The sequence below is a fragment of the Equus caballus genome, chromosome 18 (genome assembly GCF_041296265.1).
Source record: "Equus caballus isolate H_3958 breed thoroughbred chromosome 18, TB-T2T, whole genome shotgun sequence".
Lineage (NCBI taxonomy): Eukaryota > Metazoa > Chordata > Mammalia > Perissodactyla > Equidae > Equus > Equus caballus.
Genome location: NC_091701.1, coordinates 46,920,852 through 46,940,547, shown reverse-complemented (window position 1 = coordinate 46,940,547; position 19,696 = coordinate 46,920,852). Strand labels below are relative to the sequence as shown.

The 19,696-nt window shown below is 38.3% G+C and overlaps 1 long non-coding RNA gene across 1 annotated transcript in view; it reads right to left on the bottom strand.

Moving 5' to 3' along the window:
• The window catches only part of LOC111768915 (uncharacterized), a 53,019-nt gene that overhangs the window by 32,817 nt on the left and 506 nt on the right, over positions 1–19,696 (bottom strand). The gene's annotated exons all lie outside the window — the stretch shown is intronic.

Here is a 19,696-nt window from a genome sequence, read left to right as displayed (position 1 = left end):
TGATTATATCATCCGCTTTTCTGCATCTGCTCTTGGCCTCGTGCTGTTTTGCCTGTACTTTATCACTCTGGAGTCTCTTTCGCTCACTCTGTCCAAGTCCTCCAAGTTATTTGAGTCTGGCCTTTGGGGACTGTAAAGGAGAGAAGCTTGGCACATATCCAGGAGGCGCTGCTCAAAAGGGCAGTTTTATATCAGGAGAGGAGCCAATTGCAAGAAGGGCATTACCAAGAGGACACTCCAAAATCAATATTAAAAGAAAGAGGCAATTTTCAACCAGCAAGTAAAGTGGGAGAATCTAGAGCTCTGAGATTTGATCAAATGCGTTGCCAAGTCAGACGATCCGGGTAAAACAGAAAGTCAAAAAGCTAATGTGAGAGTTGAATTGGAGGGTGTAAAAAGAAGGAGGTATCTGCGTGCCAGAGGCCAGTTTGGGAATATAATTATTATGTATCCTCTACAGCTGTCCTCTCCTGTGGTTTGGCATGCTTTGCAGAGTTGGGGGATATCCTTAAATGAACTCACTACTCTACTGGACACCCCATCCAGTTAAATCCAATCTCCCCCAGGCCTCTATGAAACTTCCCTAGAAAGCTTCAACATACACATGTCTCACGTTGCTCAGCATCACAGCACTCATTATCTCTATCCCTCATTTGGCAATGAAGCCTGTGATTGCCTTATTACCTCTTTTGTATTATGGTTTTATTTTTACTTAAGACTTACACTTTTGTTTAACTTTCTGTGGTTGTGTCTAATATAACCTCATCAGATTATGAAATTAAATCTTCTTTCAGTGTGCAGATATGGATATTTTATTATTTTATATCCCCTTCTTAATCCAACAAAGAAATATGCTTTTTACAGGCACCCAAACAAATACTTACTGCACGAGCAGAAATATAGTATTTTAACTTACTCTTTTCTTTAACTAGGCCTAGAATGCAAGCTGCTATTGGGTGCCTCTTTGAAATCATTTCTAAAACTGTCAAAATTTACACAAAATGCACATTCAGAAATAATTATGTTGATTAAATCCATAAGGAATATAGATACAATTCAGACTTACACTCAAGAAAGCAACATATTTCAACTAGAATTCTTTGGTTACAAGCAACAAAATCAACTCTGACTAACTTAAAGAGAAAATAATGTATTATAAGGATATTTTGTAGGAAGGCTACAAAATTCCTAGGAATTTTGGGGAGGCTAATGATTCATAGGATGGCTAAAGAAGACAACTTGGGGAAAAAAGTATCAACAAGGCTCTAAATGTCCAAAAGAGCAGACTCATCAGAATGCCACCACCAAAACGAACAGACTCTGACCACTTTTTCTACACTTGTGTTCACTCTGCTCAAGGTTCTAAGTCTTGAGAGAGAGAAAATTCAGTTGACCCAATGTAAGTTCCTCCTGACCAGTAGAGAGCAGGACATCTTGCCTGCACAAAAATGAGGAGAGGTAATTTGTCCAAAGTGAATCCTGGCATTCTTACCAAAAGAAGAATGGTGGAAACTAGGGTTCCAAATAAAGAACAACTGATCTACCTTGCGGCAGACTGAGCCCCATCATATGGGTATGAGCTTTTGGGGAGGAAGCACAGTGTGGTCAATCATGAATGCAGAGAGCAGGGAGGTTACCAAGTGAGGATACTTTCAGGATCCAGACCTCACTGTCTACTTGGGTACTTCTGTAAGCTCGTGTTGGTAATGATTCTAACTGGTTCACATCCAATAGGAGGTTTGTGTGTGAAAGGTAACCGCTTCATGCCGAAGGGGAAAAAGAATGAATTAACAAAATACAGCAATGCTGTGCCTGACATGGATCTCTGGTGCCCAAGTGGCTCTGAGGTTGCAAGAATTGAGTTGTATTCAAAAACACAGGCAGTGGGTGAGATAAGCTGCCCAGTTACTCATCAAGCATCTCCAAAGAATCACAAAGGTCTCAGAGATACTTCTTATTTTTAGTCTCTGGATATACTCATAAATCTACAAAACATTTACCAACTAGTTTTACTTTGGCCAAAGAGTAATACCTTAAGCCTAAGAATAAATAAACCACAAGTTGACTGTATGAAGTTTCAAAAAAAGAATGATTTTTCTACAGTATGTGTTTCTCACGTTTGGGTTCCTTTTAACTACTTCTATTATCTTAAAGAATAGTAAGTACAAAGCTTACTCTGTAAGAAGATTCTAATTACTCTCCTCTTAGCAGTGGGCCCCAAAGCTCTCAAGTCTTCTTGGAAACAAAAAAATTATTGAGAAAATAAGATTCCTTTAGAGTAAAGAAAGCTAGTCTCAGTATGAACACACTTTAAAGAATGATTCTGGGTGCACATGCTGTTCAGAACTGAGCAAGTTATTTTATTTTACTAGCGAGTATAATAAACCTAGACAGAAAAAGAAAAAGACTGGGACATAAAGAAGAAGAGACAAGAAAAATCAACATTTTAGTTTCTTAGTATATGGAAGAGAGTCAAGAACCAGTGAGTAGTTGCTTGATATTTTTGAAAAACACAAGAAGCTTGAAGGCAATGAATCAGTCCCATTTTCATGGGCAAATATGATACTTCAGTTAGACAACAGGCATCACTAAACTGATGAGAAATCTTTGAATCCACTATTAAATATTTGGAGCTTGATTTCTAAAAAGGATGTTCATACCTCTTAATCTCTTGCTGAGGAGTGTTTTAATATGTGCGAAATTATTTTATTTTTTGGATCAAAATGACTACAAAATAAGATAAGGATGTTTTCATTTTTATGGCACTCCAAGGATTGGGTAGGAGATGCATTCACATTTGCCTTTTTTCTTTCTATCAACTAACCATGGAATAAAAGGAAATTTAAGAGATGTGTTCTACTGCAAAGAGAAGCTTGCTATAGTCAGGGTACAACTAAAAGAGAAATAAAACTGCACAGCAGTTAATACATCTGACTGTTACACCTTCCCAGCAACAAATTTGTTTAAATATTTCATCCAGTGCACACGGAAAATATCCAATATCTTGTACTTAGTTCCCCTCTATAAAGACAGCATTAGAGACTCCAGACAAAAGCACTGGCGAAACATTTCACATGTCCCACAGTCACTGTTTAACATGGATAATGCTATTGGCAGACATTGAAGCACTTAAACCCAATTTAAACATGGCCAGGAAGTGGAAATATTGGACTGAAGGGCACATTAAAGTGTTTTTAATTCCATCTATACACATTAAACCAGTGTGGAAGCTAGCAATTCTACTGACTCGCTACAGAGCACTTTCCACCACAGGAAAATAGAGGAAGCATGTCATAAAAATAAATAACTTCTGTAGGGATGTCTTTTATGATATAAAGTCCTTTCTTCTAAGAAAAATGTTCTTTGTGAATAAACTAGGCAATGAACTAGGATGTGTGTATGACACACACAACACACAGATATACACACATATATATGTATACATATATATATACAGATTTCTGCTTCATACTACTTTTTGGGGGTGTATAAAAATGTGTGTGTGTTGGGGGGTAAGAAATAAGGAGAGAAGAAACTGAAATCTCAGTGTAGCTTCCAAAGCTTTTTGGGATCACTGACCTGAGTTCCTAACTCCAAGGAAGGGCTTTGTGGTGGCAGCAATCTCTCTGACTTCTTTGTCAGCTGGTAGCTAGAGCCTTTTCATACAGATGTGCCAAGACTAGGCTGAGGCCATCATTCAGCCTCTGCTGTCACTACGTCTTGCTTCACTGTCCGATGATGTCAAATTTCTGATACAGTAGTGGGAAAGAAAGATCTTTTAGATCACAGTGGAATAATTAACTAGGTGAAATTGCTTTGGGGAATCGCAGTCTTAAATTCTGCAGGGAAATGCCTCAAGTATTTGCCTCCAAGAAAAGCTAAACTAGGATCATCTCAACTTGAAGACTCATGTACTTCTGTGAAACAGAAAACATCAACCACAAAAATGTGGTAACACTAATGTATCTTAAAATTCCAGAAAGAGTATAGCGTGGTTTTTAAAAAGGAAAGCAATCAATAACACGACATGAGAGGTTGAAGCAGTGAACAGTTAGTTCTTCCTGAGCCTCTTCCCACCGCTTACCCAATTTTTCAAAGTAGCTGAATATCATTTAGTTTCTTTGTGGAGCACTCTGATCAGTAGTTTATTAGCTTGTTTTTCCTACACTGGATTCAAGTTGTTAAAGCTGCCTGAGGTTTCAGAATAACATTTTTAAGATGAAGGAACTTTAAAAGAAACTTATAAAATACTAGTGCCAAACTTAAGCAATGGAGATAAATCTTTATTCTGTGTCTGGTACGCACCAGGTGCTGAACAAATGCAAGTAACCCCTGTTCACGTTCACCTAAAGGATGGAGCCTAGTGTGTGTACACTGGGTGAGGGAGGGGCATGAGAGGAACAAAAGCTAAACAAATAAACGAACAAGCTAATTTCCACTAGTGGTCGGTTCTAGGATGAAAGGAAGTTAGGGTGATGCAAGAGGCAATGACTATGGAGGAGGAGGCAGGAGGGAACTAAGTTGGATTGGTTTGATAGGGAAACACCTTGCTGAGGAGGTCGTAGCTAATGTAGGCTGGACTGACTACAAAATAAGCCATTTAAAGATTAGAGTCAGAGCATTCCAGACAAAGGGAACAGTATGGGCAAATCTGCTAAATTGGGAATAAGTGCAAGGTATTTGAGGAGAAGAAGGCTGGTGTGCACCATGGGAAATGAGGCCAGATCATGGAAGGCTTTGGGTGGCTTGATAAGGGCTTTGGGTTTTCTTCTAGATGCATTAAGCAGTGGGGCGACATACTTTGATTTACATTTTCAAAAGGTCATTCCAGCTGCTTGCTGGAGTAGGAATAAGGTAGGCATGGAAGCAGGGGTTATAATTAGGGAGCTTTTGCAATAGTCTAGGCAAGAGATCACGGGACTTGGATTAGGGTGGTAAAAACGGAGGAGGGCAAGATGTAAGATAGTAGAAATTTAGAGAGGCAAAATGATCTTTCGGAAATGAGTGAAATACCTGTTTCATAGCTTCCTTCAATACATTCACTTATTCACCCAAACATTTGTTGAACGCCTACTAAATTCTGTTTTGGTACTCGAGATATAACAATGAAAAAAAAAAACAACCTTGTAGAATAATCCTTTAAAGTAGATTAGAAGAAATAGATAATAACAATAATATTTCAAAATAAAATACAAAAAAATTCATTTGCTTTCTTTTATTAGTCCTTTAAATACATAAATAAATATCAGCACTTCAGGAAAAAAAGTTGAAAATAGGAATACGCAAAATAAAAAGAAGAAAACAGAAACTAGAAATCACCAATAAATTTGCCAGTCAAAGAAAACCACTGTTAGTACTTTTCAGTTAAGTCTTCCTCATTTTTCTCTGGCTTTTAGCTACTGTTTTCTTCATGACAATAATGCTGAAAAGAAGTATTAAACTGGAGTCAGGAAATGGCACATGGTTGGAATGTACAGTGTTTCATAATTATTTCATCAAGCGGTAGTTAGTGATTATGCTGTAGTCTTAGCCAAGGTTGACTAGAAAACAGCCTGAGGCCGTCACAGAGGAGCAAATGAGAGAGAAATGGGAGCAAGTTGGAGAAAGGGGAAGTAAATTCAGGTGGTGCATGATGAGGCTGGCCTGCTTCACCAAGAGACAATTGATCACTCAGCCATGTGGGATGTCTCTGGACAGGCTTGACAACAGCACCAGGCTTTGGAACTGTCCATAAGAAGAGGGAAAGGAGACAAAATCTACCTGCTGGCTCCTTCCCTTCTCCTGTCTGCCCCTGGTCAACGATTGTCCTATAGAGATTTAATACCCTGCCCACCCCTGTAGCATAATGCTTCACATGAGACCAGATGTGGTGAACAGGGAGAGAGACTCCTTACAGTGGCCTCGATGTTCTGTGACCACCTGTGTCCTTTGCAGCTGCCATGACTCAAACAAGCAGAGGTAGCAAGGACAAAGCAGGTACAAAGTTGCAGAAGATCATGGCATGTGGAGCCAAGGGGATATGAGGTGGACATAAGAGTTAGTCCTACAAGATAGCCCTGAAGCCAACCATCTTTTGGCTTTTTCTGATAAAAATCTCAAGATCTCTTGTGTTCTCTTTGAGTCAACTTGGATGGTTTATGCAAAAACTAAGAAAAATGTTTAATTTCTAAACACAAAACTGGTTTAAAATTTGAAATACACACACACACATATATATATATACTTAAAAATCTATGAGCCATCTAACTTCTTAAAACAATTTCCTTTTCCTCCCAGAGACAAGAATACACCTTGTCTTGCAAAGGTAGAGAAGCCCTTTGGGGTGGACAACCTTGGCCACATGGTCTTCTCTTTTCCCCTGATCCCACCTGCCAGAGCTAGACCTGAGCCTTTCAATAATGACAGCAAGTGTCCAGCCAGCCTGAAGTTAACCAGGCATTCAGCCTATTGGCCACGTGCCTGGAGGTTTTCACACTCCCCAGAAAGCAAAGAATTGTCCAACTACTTTCCAGTGTAGGATTTATGAGCTAAGTTTCATAGTCAGTATTTAGTGATTTCTCATATATTTTTAGTTTGACCTACATGATCTCATGTAAAATCCTTTTTAAACCTGAGTTTGAAGCCAATTTTCAGTTTGGACATTTTTTTCCTTCTCTTTTGTCCAAAAGATACATACTTAGATGATCTTTGGTTTTAAACAACAACTGTTTGGTCAGACAATTAACAGACACTGTGGCGGTTTCAACTGCAGCCTGTTATGATTCTACATCAGCGAAAATGATGGGATTGTAATCACATCAAACCTGGATTTCTCCAGAATTTGATCATTCTGTGCATCTAGTTTCTATGCTGGATGAGAAAAACAATATGGTCCCAGGATAAAGCTCTCCATTTACCCAATAATGGGGTCTGGAAAAACCGCAGAAAAGACTGAACTGCATGCCCTTGGTATCCTTTATTAAACTCCACTTCTCTAACTTTTGATAAGAGTCAGAAAACAGAGTTTGATGTTACAGTTTCTGACAAGGCTCTAAAGCGTGAATATTCTGGGATATTGGTTGAGGGCAAATTCTTATTCCTTCAATACAAAATTTGTAGGTTGAGAGGTTGACATCTTTCTATGAACAATCTACTATGTCCTAAACAAAGCTCTCACATGGGAGGTGGGTCTATGGTATGGGAGGTGGGTCTATGGTATGGCTTCCCTCACTCTAGAACCCTCTAAGAGTCTTCCTACCAATTCATCTCTTCGATATTTCATCGGGAATGAACATATAATTATGTGCAGATTTCCCACTGACGCCAGCAATTTCCCCAAGTATTTAAAAAACAAAGATAATATTGGGACTTTAGAAAATAGCTTCTGTTTTTACCAACAAACTTTGTAAGAATCTACTAGATTTCAATATTCTCTCCTCATATCTAAGTGAGAGATTTAATAGTCGTAAGTCAGATATTATTATGAAATTCCTGACTAGAATTATTTTCTATTTTCAATTTAGAAATAAGAGATTGTCGATAACATAGAGACTATTTTCAAATTCTAAGAAAATCTGTGATAATTTTTGACAGTGGGGGGCTTTGTGATACAGGTTTACCCTTGTTCCAAAAGAAGGGCTTGAGGTCTAAATAAGGGAGACAGCAAGTAGTAATTGTTGAATGCCTTTGATTTTCCAAACACATTATCTCATTATCTTACTTTACAACCCTATGATTTTAGATTATCATCCTCATTTAACAGATGAGAGTAAAGGCTCAGAAAATTTAAGTAACTTCCAGAAGTCACAGTGTTACTAACTAATAGAGCCAGAATCTTAGTCCAGATTAACCTGTGTTTTACTACAATTTTTACACTCCACCATGACTAACTTCAAATGATTAAGTAATGCAGGTTTATGGCAAATTATAGTTTTTATAATCATCCTCTTATTTTGGTTTATATAATATACTAACCTTAAGTATTAAAAAAGTAAAACTAGAAAATTCAAATCTGCTTTGGGGAATAGAGATAAGGTCTTCCATGTTCTCAAACCTTAAAGAAGGTATATAAATTTGTTTTCATCAAATGGAAAAACGGAAGAAAAGGGCTTAATCTTTCATTAATCACTTTGTAAAGAAAAGCTTCTGTTTATTCTGAAGGGAATTAAAAATGTATAGCAATAGGCATTTAGGACAAAAGTACCTCACAACAGAAAGTGTATGTACTGTTAGCACCAATGTTGTTTATTTATACGTAGCTAGAGTTACAAGCCCAAAGAGGACCCAGGCTGAAGAAAATGTTTGAAAGGGTTTCTCAGGGCTGTGAGAAACTATGACCATGCAGAAGCCTGTCATGAGCTTACTTTCAGGGGTTCTGAGAACCACCACCCCCGCTCCCCCCCCCGCCATGGCTTCTGTTGATACAGATGCATCAGCCATCCTTAATCAATGGTCTGTGCTGGTTGATGTCTGCCAATGTTCTCTCTGACATATGCAGGCTCGGAGAGCGGGAGCTCAATCTTTCTGCTGGGGAAGTGGGAAGAGATAGTAACCTTACCAGAGGGACTTTTTGGCTATACTCCTAAGTGGGGTGACCATCCATCAGCTCTTGGCCTCCTGGGGGCATATCCTTAACATGGAAGATAGCACACACTTTTCATAATGGTGGCATCCCTCACTAGATCCAGTGGTGAGGCTTGAAGACGTTATTATCTTCCATAAAGGGTCATTTAGGTCAAGTGTAATTGTATGGTGAATACACTTTAGAACTGCAAAGCTTCATGAAGTGCTGTAATGAATGTTCAATTACACAAATTTCAGGATTCTTTGCAAGCCCCAATCAGGAGCAGAAAGAAGACCTCCTCCTTTTAAAATCATCCTTTATTTCATTGTTTCTTTAGGGTGTTGGTTTTAACATTAAGATTTAACTGTTCTAAAAGCTGCTGGGTAGCCCTTGAAAAATTTTCTCTCCACCTAAGAAAACAACCATTAGAACTGTGCAGATCCAATTCATTATGAACGCGGTTTTTGAAAAGGATAAAAATAAAAGAGGATTGTGGGGGGTTTTGAAAATACATTACACAATTTTAAAACTTGAAGGGATTAAAATGCATTTAAGTTTAGTCTCACTTATTTTGTACGTGATTATACAGACTCACAGATGGGAAATATATTCAAGGTCATACAAGAAAAGAGTATTTAATGGTAAAAGCAGGACTATAAACCAAGTTTTAAAATTTCAAATCAAAGCATACCACAGCACTATATTGTCTTGTTCCATAATTTTTTGATAAATAATAAATATAGAATGATAAAACACTGTCAACTGATATGTACTAAATGAAAATGCCAAGTCATATATTTAGAAATTCCAAGGACGTTGCCAAGTTGTACTAAAACTAAACACTTGTAATTTGCTTGGGGCAATGACATTGCTCAGTTTTTAAATATCACACATAAATCATGCCTCTAATAAATTTCATCTTATTACCTTCATTTCTTTCAGGAAAAAAAAGTGTCCTCTGTCATTGAGGATGCTAAATAAAATGCATCAACAGAAATTAATAGGCAATAGAACTTGAATTCTCCTGGAGAATATTTTTATGATGAAAGCTTGGCAACTGTGCCTGTGATTAATCATGATAATGCACAAACCCTCAGCTCCAGATAAACTGGCCTAATCCTTCTTTCTGGAATATTCCTCTCCCTCCCTTTTTCCTTCAGGAAAGATTAACCACTCCAGTCTCTCCATATTCTTCCCTGTGATAGCCCCACCTCCACTTCACTACCCAAATCCCACTTTCCCCAAGAAGATAACTCAGACCAGCAAAGGGGGAAGCCATCTTGTTCTCCTTTGAATTCCTACATACTGTATATTTCCAGCTCTCAACACAACACTGTGTAATATCATCATATATTCCCCAGACCCAAAACATTCCAAAAGGCTTGAGTTATGTTCTAGGAGATGGGTGTGGGGCGTAGGGAGTCAATAAATATTCCTTGCTAATAGCTAGAGTGAATGCACAGCAAATGGCGAAGTACATCAGAAGCAAGGGTGCTTTAAACATTCAATCTATCAATGGATCATTGGTTAACACGCATGCTGAAAGTGAGCTTTCTCTATGAAGAAGGGATATGCCCAGCCCTCCCACATTTCCTGTTACAGAGAAGTGAGAATAAAAAGAAATTTTAGGGGCTGGCCTGATGGCGTTGTGGTTAAGTTCACACACCCTGCTTCAGTGGCCCAGGGTTGACCGGTTCAGATCCTAGCACAGATCTATGCACCACTTACAAAACCACACTGTGGCAGGCGCCCCACATATAAAATAGAGGACGATGAGCTCAGGGCCACTCTTCCTCAGCAAAAAGAGAAGGATTAGCAGCAGATGATAGCTCAGGGCTAATCTTCCTTACAAAAAAAAAATTTTTTTAAAGAACCTCAAAGAGAAGATTTCCAATTTAGTTTAATCTGAAGGTGTACTTGGCTAAAAATAGTCTTTCTCTGGCTGACCAGGGATCAAAATTCCCATACTTATGTGAGGGAAGCAAGAGCTATGGAAGTGAACGTTATTGACCACCCACCACATGTCCAGTGACTAACATATTTTCCCACTAAAGTTTACAACAATCCTAGGAAAGCAGCATTATTATCCCCATTTTCCCCCTACAAAATTTGCCCTGGATGCTAGGGAACCAGAGTTACAGAGAGAATATGGTCAAGATGTGGTATTTTTTGAAGGTAATATTCCCTCTGCTCTTTTTTATAAAATAAATTTATGTTAAGAAACGAAATAGTTTGTGTTTTTAACACTCATTAATATATATCAAGTGTTATTGTTTATTAAAGATGAACAATTCATTAGGGATCAACAATTAAATATCAAACAACTCACATTTAAAAATTGTCTTATATTAGCAAGGAAAGATTGTGGATCAGAATGTGTTCTAGGAATAATTTTCCTTTAAAAAAGAACACTAATGAAAGTCAAATTTCATCTGTTTCTATATTTGCCAAGCTAGTCATGTGGGCAATAGCAAAAGTGGGGTCTCCTCCAGCCTCCAAATCCTATGATTGGTTGATTTAAAGGCACCTGAATACCGGAATTAGAGGCAAACTTTTCTCCCTAATTAAACTTGCTGACAGAGTAGTTCCTTATATGTGCACGACTTCCTTGCATATGGAGCCCTATTGCCTGTCCTCTGCAAAGAGGGCAATGTTTTCAAATCTGAAGACATTTGCAGCTGTTCCGCTAGTTGACTAATCACTTCTGAGATTTTCTTCCCCAAAATAAAAATCATCTGGGAACTAATTGTTACTCAGAATAATAACAGAGCTTGGCATTTCTGAAAATTGGTTCATCATTGGATTTCACAAGTCTCAGCCCGTCTCTGAGATCCTGAGCTTCTCTTCCAAAAGCCCAAGAGGAGGCCTGAGCAGTAACAGAGACTCTCTGTGGCAGCTTGGGGTTAGGATTGGACATTCCTCACTCCCATTTTCCCCCTCACATCCATGTGGCTCTACACTTGATTAGGAGAGTACCACAGTGTGATACGCCACAAAGAGCACCGATGCAGAGTTCCACAACCTGGGATGCATCCTGAGCAGCATCTTAGTAGAGGCATGGAGTCAGATAAGGGATGTTTATAGACCTCATGTGGATCTCGTAAGGATCTAGGAAATCAAATATATGAAAGTGTTTTGTAAAGTATGAAGCACATTCATACAAACATAAATTATGATTAACATTTATCTGTCATTAGCCCAACACTCTCCTCAACTTTTTCAGTTATAAAAGGGCAAGGAGAGGATGACTTAGCATATATAAAGTCACTATGATGAACATGTTGAGAGGTTTTGCTAAATGGAATTCATTTTAAATTTTTTATAATCCAGCTATTGCTACAAGAAAAAATTTGAGCTGTTTATTGTTTATTTCAATAACTGATTTTTCATTTATTTGACCCTGGTCAAGAATCCCCATAGTTTGGCCAAGCCCTAGGGATAACCAGCTGTGTGGGCTAAGGAAAGTCATCTAATTTTTCCAAGACTTTCTCCAGCTGAAGTTGGGAGGATAGAAAAGAGATGAGGCAAAAGGAACAAACAAGTAAATGGGTCTGGGTTACCCAGTTCAGCATCTACAGCCGTGATTCCCTACCTCCAGGAGGACTCTGCCTTCCAGCAGGGGGCGCTCTGCAGGGTTAGAGCTCTATGTATTGACAGATTTTCACATCAAAATGTATGAGGGAGCCAAGACTTACTATCTGAAGATAGCATTTCTAAAGCTGGGTTCCAGACACCGTAGCTTCATTTGGAATTCTAACGAAAAATGCCTGCAGACTTTGTAAAAGCAATAGAGGGTGTTACACAGAAATGTTGGTGGACTGCTTGGTTTGCTGATACACTAAACCTTTTATTGAGTACATTTTATTGAGCACATTGAACAGAACAGAGGCCCGTCCTGAGAAAACATAAATTCCAAAGTAAATTAACTAATTACAAGGGAACTATCAGCAATCTAACTGTGAGAACTTGAAAGAGTCATGTGCACTCTTTCTCCATCTTTTTTTAATGAAAGGAGAGGCAGGGGAGAACCGTGAAATCTAACACCAATTATAGGGCTATTGTAAGAATAAAATAATAAACCAACTGTGAGAGTTTTGGGAAACTAAAACATCTTATATACTAGAGGGAAAAAATAAAAATTTAAACTCTGTTAGTAATAGATATCATTTCTATAATTTTTAGGTATTCTTTTCAAATAGACTGCTAATGCCTAGCTTCTTAAAAGAGAGAAGTATTTTTAAATTCCTACATATGTATTTAATAAAATATGTAGAGAACAGTCAAAAATCTATAACCAGATTATCATTTATTTTTTTTTATTTTTTATTTTTATTTTTTGGCACCTGGGCTAACAACTGTTTCCAATCTTTTTTTTTTTTTCTGCTTTATCTCCCCAAACCCCCCCCCACCCCCATACACAGTTGTATATCTTAGTTGCATGTCCTTCTAGTTGTGGGATGTGATTTTTGTTTTTTTTTAAAGTCAAGCCATTGCCTACAGTTCGATTTTTGAAGAACAGCTATTGCTTATTTTAAGAAATACATTTTTTTCCTGCAAAAATTGAAAGTAAAGACAACTCTTAAATGACACTTTCAGTGAAAATTTGGTGATCTCTTACAAAGTGAAGCATCTTTTTATAGGATACATCATTATCCTTAGTATTTTCTATTTAATAAATCCGTGTTTGTGTATGCTTGGCTTTCTGAAAGCAGATGGGTGGGGCTCATCTTCATTCTTATTAATAATCACAACTTTCTATTGTAAGGAACAATTATTGAATGCATACTGGGTCCCAGGAAGGCTCTATTTTAGGTGCTGGAAATTCAAAGACTAATAAACCACAGTCTTGGTTTTAAATAGTTCACCAGATAGTTGAGGGAGATGGTATGAAAGCAAATATGTGTAATAAAGTGTGATATAAACACACTGGGACTTTATGGGACATGGTAATATCCCAACAAGCAGTAGTAATTTTCACTTGGGTGGTGGTAGAAGGGTCAGGAAATGCTGTTTAAAAAAACTGGTCCTTAAGCCTAATAGGTATAAAGAAGTGACGATGGGATGGCAAAGCCAGGGGTTGTTACGGTGAGGGGAGATAAATGACCCCAACAGAGAGAATGACATTAGCAAATTCAGAGAGGCAGAAAATAGCATACAGATTTCTCACATCTGTAAGCAATTTGGTGAGGCTGGAACCGTGGCCAAAATAAGTGGGTAGGAAAGTAAACTATATCTTTCGATTTGGTCTGGGAATTTTTCATGGATCTAGAAGGGAATTCCTGAGTAAGGCTGACTATGTAGAGATCTACTAGAATGTGGGGGTTCAGAAAAGATAAGACAGTGCAGTGAGCCAGCTCTTTAGGACTATATTGGAGATAATCTAATGTATTAGATAACGAACCAGGACCTGCACATTCTGCGATCCCACTTGGGAAACCAACTTGGAAAAGAGAAAATACCAGGAAAGACAAAAATTGAACATTTGGCTCTTCCTTCTTCCCAGGCACTCGTCTTTCCCCATCCTCCCATCCACACACATTCCCTGACCTAGATAATTATCCTTTTTATTTAAAAGCTTAGAAATTTTGGGCCATGTGTGTGTTTAGTGAAGAGAGGCAGCTGGGAAGGAGAACACAAAGCTGTTTTTAAAGGGCACCTCTTTCTAGACTAAGTAGAACACCTACTTTGAATATATACAAGCTTGTTCAGAAAAGCATCCAAGACTGAAAACTACGGAAAGGCAAAATTATAAATCTACAAACACCCTGGTTCATTAAACACTAGATGAGAGAACCTTTTTTTCTTCTTCTTCTTCTTCCTCACAAAGCCCCCCAGTATATAGTTGTATATTCTAGCCGTGAGTACCTCTGTTTGTGCTATGTGGGACACCACCTCAGCATGATCTGATGAGCCATGCCATGTCCACACCCAGGATCTGAACAGGTGAGACCCTGGGCCGGCGAAGCGGAGCATTTAACCACTTGACCACAGGGCCAGTCCCTATAGAAACATTTTAAATGAAAGCAGTCTCTGGATTGCCTAGGATTCATCCTCAGCACCAATCAACATCTAATCTCTCTCTCTCTCTCTCCTTCCTTCCACCTTCCCTCCCTTTCTCCTCCTGTCTTCCTGCTGGAAGCCCAGTTCACAGCAACAGAGGCAGTGCAGACAGCAACAGATACTCAAAACCCCAACAATGACCAGAGCTCAAGAGGACCTCGTTAGCGCCGGCCACCATCCACCTTAGTCACCATGTCAGCCAGCCCATCTGGTAAAACATCTCTGTGATCTTTTTATTTATTGTCCACATGTTTAGATGGACAAACTCAGCTTAGGATTGTGGCATCACTTAAGTACAGTTGCTTTCCCCAGCTCCCTTAGGAAAGAGATCACTTGGAATACGCAGATTCCTCAGGCCATTACTATACAGACGGAGTGAGGCTCATTCTGTCAATTCTGACACAGACTCAATCAAGGGCACTAGTTATAAACATACCGGCTCCAGGTATGTAATGTAATATATTTTTTAGACCACCTTATGTTTCTACTGATCGCTAATCTATTTCTCCATTATTCTAGAATATCCTTCATGCTTTAACTATCTGTGGTTTATCTCAGAGCTCCCTGGAATCTTTTGCTAGAGCTCATTCTATTTCTTTACTACCCTGATTTTCTGATAATATCAAGTCACTTTCATTCAGTTCCATGTTTCTCTCTCTCTGTCTCTCTCTCACCCTGTCCTTTTCTCTTCTCTTCTCTTCTCTCTCTCTCTCTGTCTCATTCTCTCTCTCCTACACAGAAACACACACCATTGGTACTAAGTCCTGTGGGAAGTATAAAACAAGTTTATAATCACCTCAGACTGATTTGTGGGGCTATTAACGTTGAGTCAGAAACTATTATTCTTTTTTCTCTTTTTTCCTTATTAAGAGAACACCAATTTTGTTTGAAACATCTACTAATCTAACTTGAAAGCAATCTTTTCCAGCCTCCTCTCTTGCTCCTATGAGTGGCCATATAAAAATTCTGGGCAAGACGACACAGGAAGAAGTCTTCTGAGGATTTCTGAGAAATCTGCTTTCTTGATATAGGCTCTATCCCTTCCTCCTTGTCCCTCTTACATTGTGCCTGAAATACAGAATGATATCCAAGATATTCGCTGATGCCATCATCAGAATGGGTTCAGAAACCGTCCTTTCAAGTTTCATATAGGCTGGCCATGTTTCTCACAGCTTGTGGAACTGCTGCAATTTGGGGTAGTTTATTTAAAAAGTAAAATATAGACCTGAATCCCAGGTACTATAGTGTAAAAATTTGAAAAAAAATTTTTTAAAAATTTGATTTCTCTGATCTCTGTGACTAGAAGCAAAATGATGTGACTCCATTTTCAGGTGCAAAATACAATCAATCATACCACCAATACAAGGAGAGACACCCCTGCCCCCAGATTAAATCTTCTCAGACTCTAGTTTAATCTCAAAAGACGATAGTCAAAAGACTATACATTTTTTTAAAAAATGCTTCAACTGCAAAGATAAAAGGTAGGCTGAGATAGTTTGGTCATCACAATAACTTATACTCCCTTCTGGGAAGTGACTTCCCAGCTAGGGACATTTCTCAGCCTTCTATGGCACCTCGGTGGAGCTATGTGATTATTTCTCCCCATTAAAATATAAGCCAGTCCTGTGTGTCACTTCTGGGTTGAAGAGGTAGCGGTAATTCTTCATGATGTCTTTTTCCATCCATTGGTTAACTCTGAATACCTAGAGGCAAAAGGATCCACAAGACAGAAGGATCTGGGATCCACAAACGATCACACAGAAGGCCACCTACCCACCAGGACCCACCACATAGAACTTGGCATGAGTAAGGCAGACAATTTCATTGTGCTAAGCCAGCAGGACTTTCGGGTGTATTTGTTGCTAAAGCTAGTGTTACTCTAATTAATATAAAGGAGAAAAATGAAAATCGTATGTTTTACTGAGTTAAACCTGAGTGAAGTGAAAAAGTACTAAAGTGATTGAGCTGGCCTAGAAATAATTAAATTTTCTGCCATTGGGCAAAAATGGGACATTAAAATAGAAATTAATTTTTAGGAAAATCAAGAAAGGTATAGTTGTGTTCTCCCTTGAGTTTTGTGACTTGTAAAACCCATACCTGCCAGTTACTAAGTATATTTTCATTTTGCTGTCTCCAGTTATGCTGGATAGAGTCTGCTTTTCTGCAAATTTCCCCTATTTATTCCTGCAAGAGAGTGAAATGAATACCATGTTCCATACGGCTTTTTAGTGTAGCAGAGGCTAGTGCATTATTCAATTGTTTTCTGAATAGGTTATTTCAAGGTGATTGCGAGTTGGGTTCACAAGTCAACTATCTTCCATATAAAAGTTGAGTTTAATAGAAATGAAGAATATCATCATTTTTACTTTAAAATTAGAGAGCTTCTGTTCCAGTCTACCCAGGAACCCTCTACAAGTTTAAAGTAAAACTTTTGGTTTGAGAGATCATCTTGTTCCAGGTCCTTTAAAAGATGTCGGTATTATTTCTTGTCCCAAGGGGAAGAACAGCGTCTGACTTAGAGAGGCATTCTTGCAATCTAATTGCGAGGACACCTTGTAAAGTCTTTCTACGGCCCAGCAGGAGAAGCCACATGCTTTTCACTCTAGCTGATTCCAGCAAGATAACAGGTAGAACTGAAAAAATGAAGTAAAAGCCTCTTTTCTAAATTAGCGAGACATCATTTTACTTACTATTTGCAGAAATTTCAAGGTTTAGAACTTCAATTCAGTGCCCATGTATTCTTCTGTAGTGAGAATCTTTTCAGAAAGAAACTACTTTAGACAAGTTTATTTTGGGAGTGAAATGGCAAGGGGATTATTTTCCCTTTTTCGTTCTGAAAAGTTTATCCACAGCTTTCTCTTTGCATACGTTTGACTACGGTGTAGTTATAAATCCATCTGTTACCCAAGTAACATTCTACTTCAAAAGCAGGATAATTTTTTTCCATAGAAGACCTAGGTATAAAATGAGAAGACTTTTCCTTCTTTTGGAAGATAAATCAGCTTAGACTAAATGATTATGCTTTAGGATTTTACCAGAACTACCAACTCTACATGATAGAGAGAATGAATATTGGGAAAGAAAACCCCTTTGCCTTAAAAACACAACCCCAACTTTATTGGGGGTGACAACTGGCTCAGCTAAAACCACCATTATTGTAGACTCCCCCCCAGGAGGGGTGGCATTTTTCACAGTTATGACCCAGTAGATGTAAGTCAGTCTCTAGGTGATTTCTGGGAAAACTCTTGGAGAAAGGCACATGCATTTGGCCTTTTGCGCTTCCTGTCCTTCTGCCTGGAATGGAGTCAGGATGCTGGAGGTGAGGCAGCCATTCTAAGACCACATGGCAACAAATAAGATGAAAGCCAAGTGCTGAGGATGGCTAAGAGGAAGGAAAAATGAGCTGAGGTTCCTGAGGACTGAGGGTCTGCGAGGACTAAGTCCTACCTTAATGTCATTTGACTCAACTTAATGTCTCTTGAGAAAAACAAAACCTCTATTTGATTAAAACTGGTGAAAGTTGAATTATCTCTTATGAGCTTCCAAACCTATACCAAGTTGATCCAAGGAGAATGGTAAAAAAAATTTTATAAGAACAGTTTCCAAACAAGTATTTCAGAAGCATTCAGTTACTTTAATTATTCTTACTTGGATTACTAAACTGGTATATTCACAAATCATTTTTATACATTCCTTAAAATGACTCCTTCAAGGAACTCTACTAAGCAATAACATACACAACTCCCATACTTGGATCCGTATGAATCACCCCTCCATTGATTCATTCAGCAAACATTTATTGAGGGCCCAGTAAGCACTGTCCTGGGGGCAGGGATACAAGGACAAAAAGCAAGTGCCTGAGTACAGGAGTCTCAGCTTACTTGAAAGTAATGCCAAATCTATTTTAAAACATTCTATTCTCCAGTTCTTTGCTTCCTATGGGTTGCTTATTTCATGCACATTAGCTCTCCAAGAGACGGATAAGCCCAGCACCACAATCAACACGAGCAAAATAAAGCACCTGAACCACCAACGTGGTTGGTATCCATCACTTGACGTTCAGAACACTATTTCATAATTTGAAAATTTAATTCAATGCTGCACTAATATGTTCATTACAGTTGTGAGAAATAATTGAATAAAACTTCTCATTCCATCCACTACAGAAATTGTTTTTCCAAAATCAGACTGCCGCTCAAAGCAGATATTTAGTGCCTGCTTTGTTTTCTGTCATTTCTGTGATTTTAAAAAAACCATTGTACATCAGTCCTACACAGCGGTATCAAAGGACAATTACTCACTGGAGTATGGTAAGCAAAATCCCAAGTGAACATCAGGGAAACCATTTTCCACTCACGTCTTCCTCTGTGTCACCTTAGACACATCATTTAACTTCCTTCTATCCTGGTTTCCTTGGGGTTAAGTGATCATTGTGTTTTTTCAAAGACCTAAAATTCTCTTATTTCCTTGCTCTATTCTCAGTGTGATGCATTAACAGACAAGTTTCCTAGCTAAGAGCAGCACATTAAGATGATTTTTAAATGATGCATGGCTTCTCTATTTCTGTTGTCTTGGGAATTATACGTCTTAGCCCACACCGCATATCAAACCACAATTTTATATATAGTTAAATGATATAATATCATCTTATATTAATAACACCAATCACAGTACTCAGGATCAGAATATAGGACTGGTTTTATTGTTCCTAACTTTTCAAGGACATGACTTGAATTGCACACATTTGAGATAATTGAATGAAAATTAGATGGAGAATACACTGTTTTTAATTTGCTGTTTAAAAGCATCCCTGGATACCTAGTTCTGTCTAGCCAAGCTTGTTTCAAAAGCCCAGTGATCCTCTTGCCCCTCTTTCCCATTCTGAGAAACTGCTTTCAAAGTCTAACGAAAGATTCATTATACGCAAAATCTTAACGCTGAAATTCGGATCTTATCTTTTAGTATAGACAATGGATGTAATTAATTAACACATCTGACAGTTGTCTGCAAACCACCACAGAGAGGTACCTGCCTTTCTTATGACTTTCATGAAAATATCTTGAATTGAAATATACTAAGCACAAGCAGTTTAAC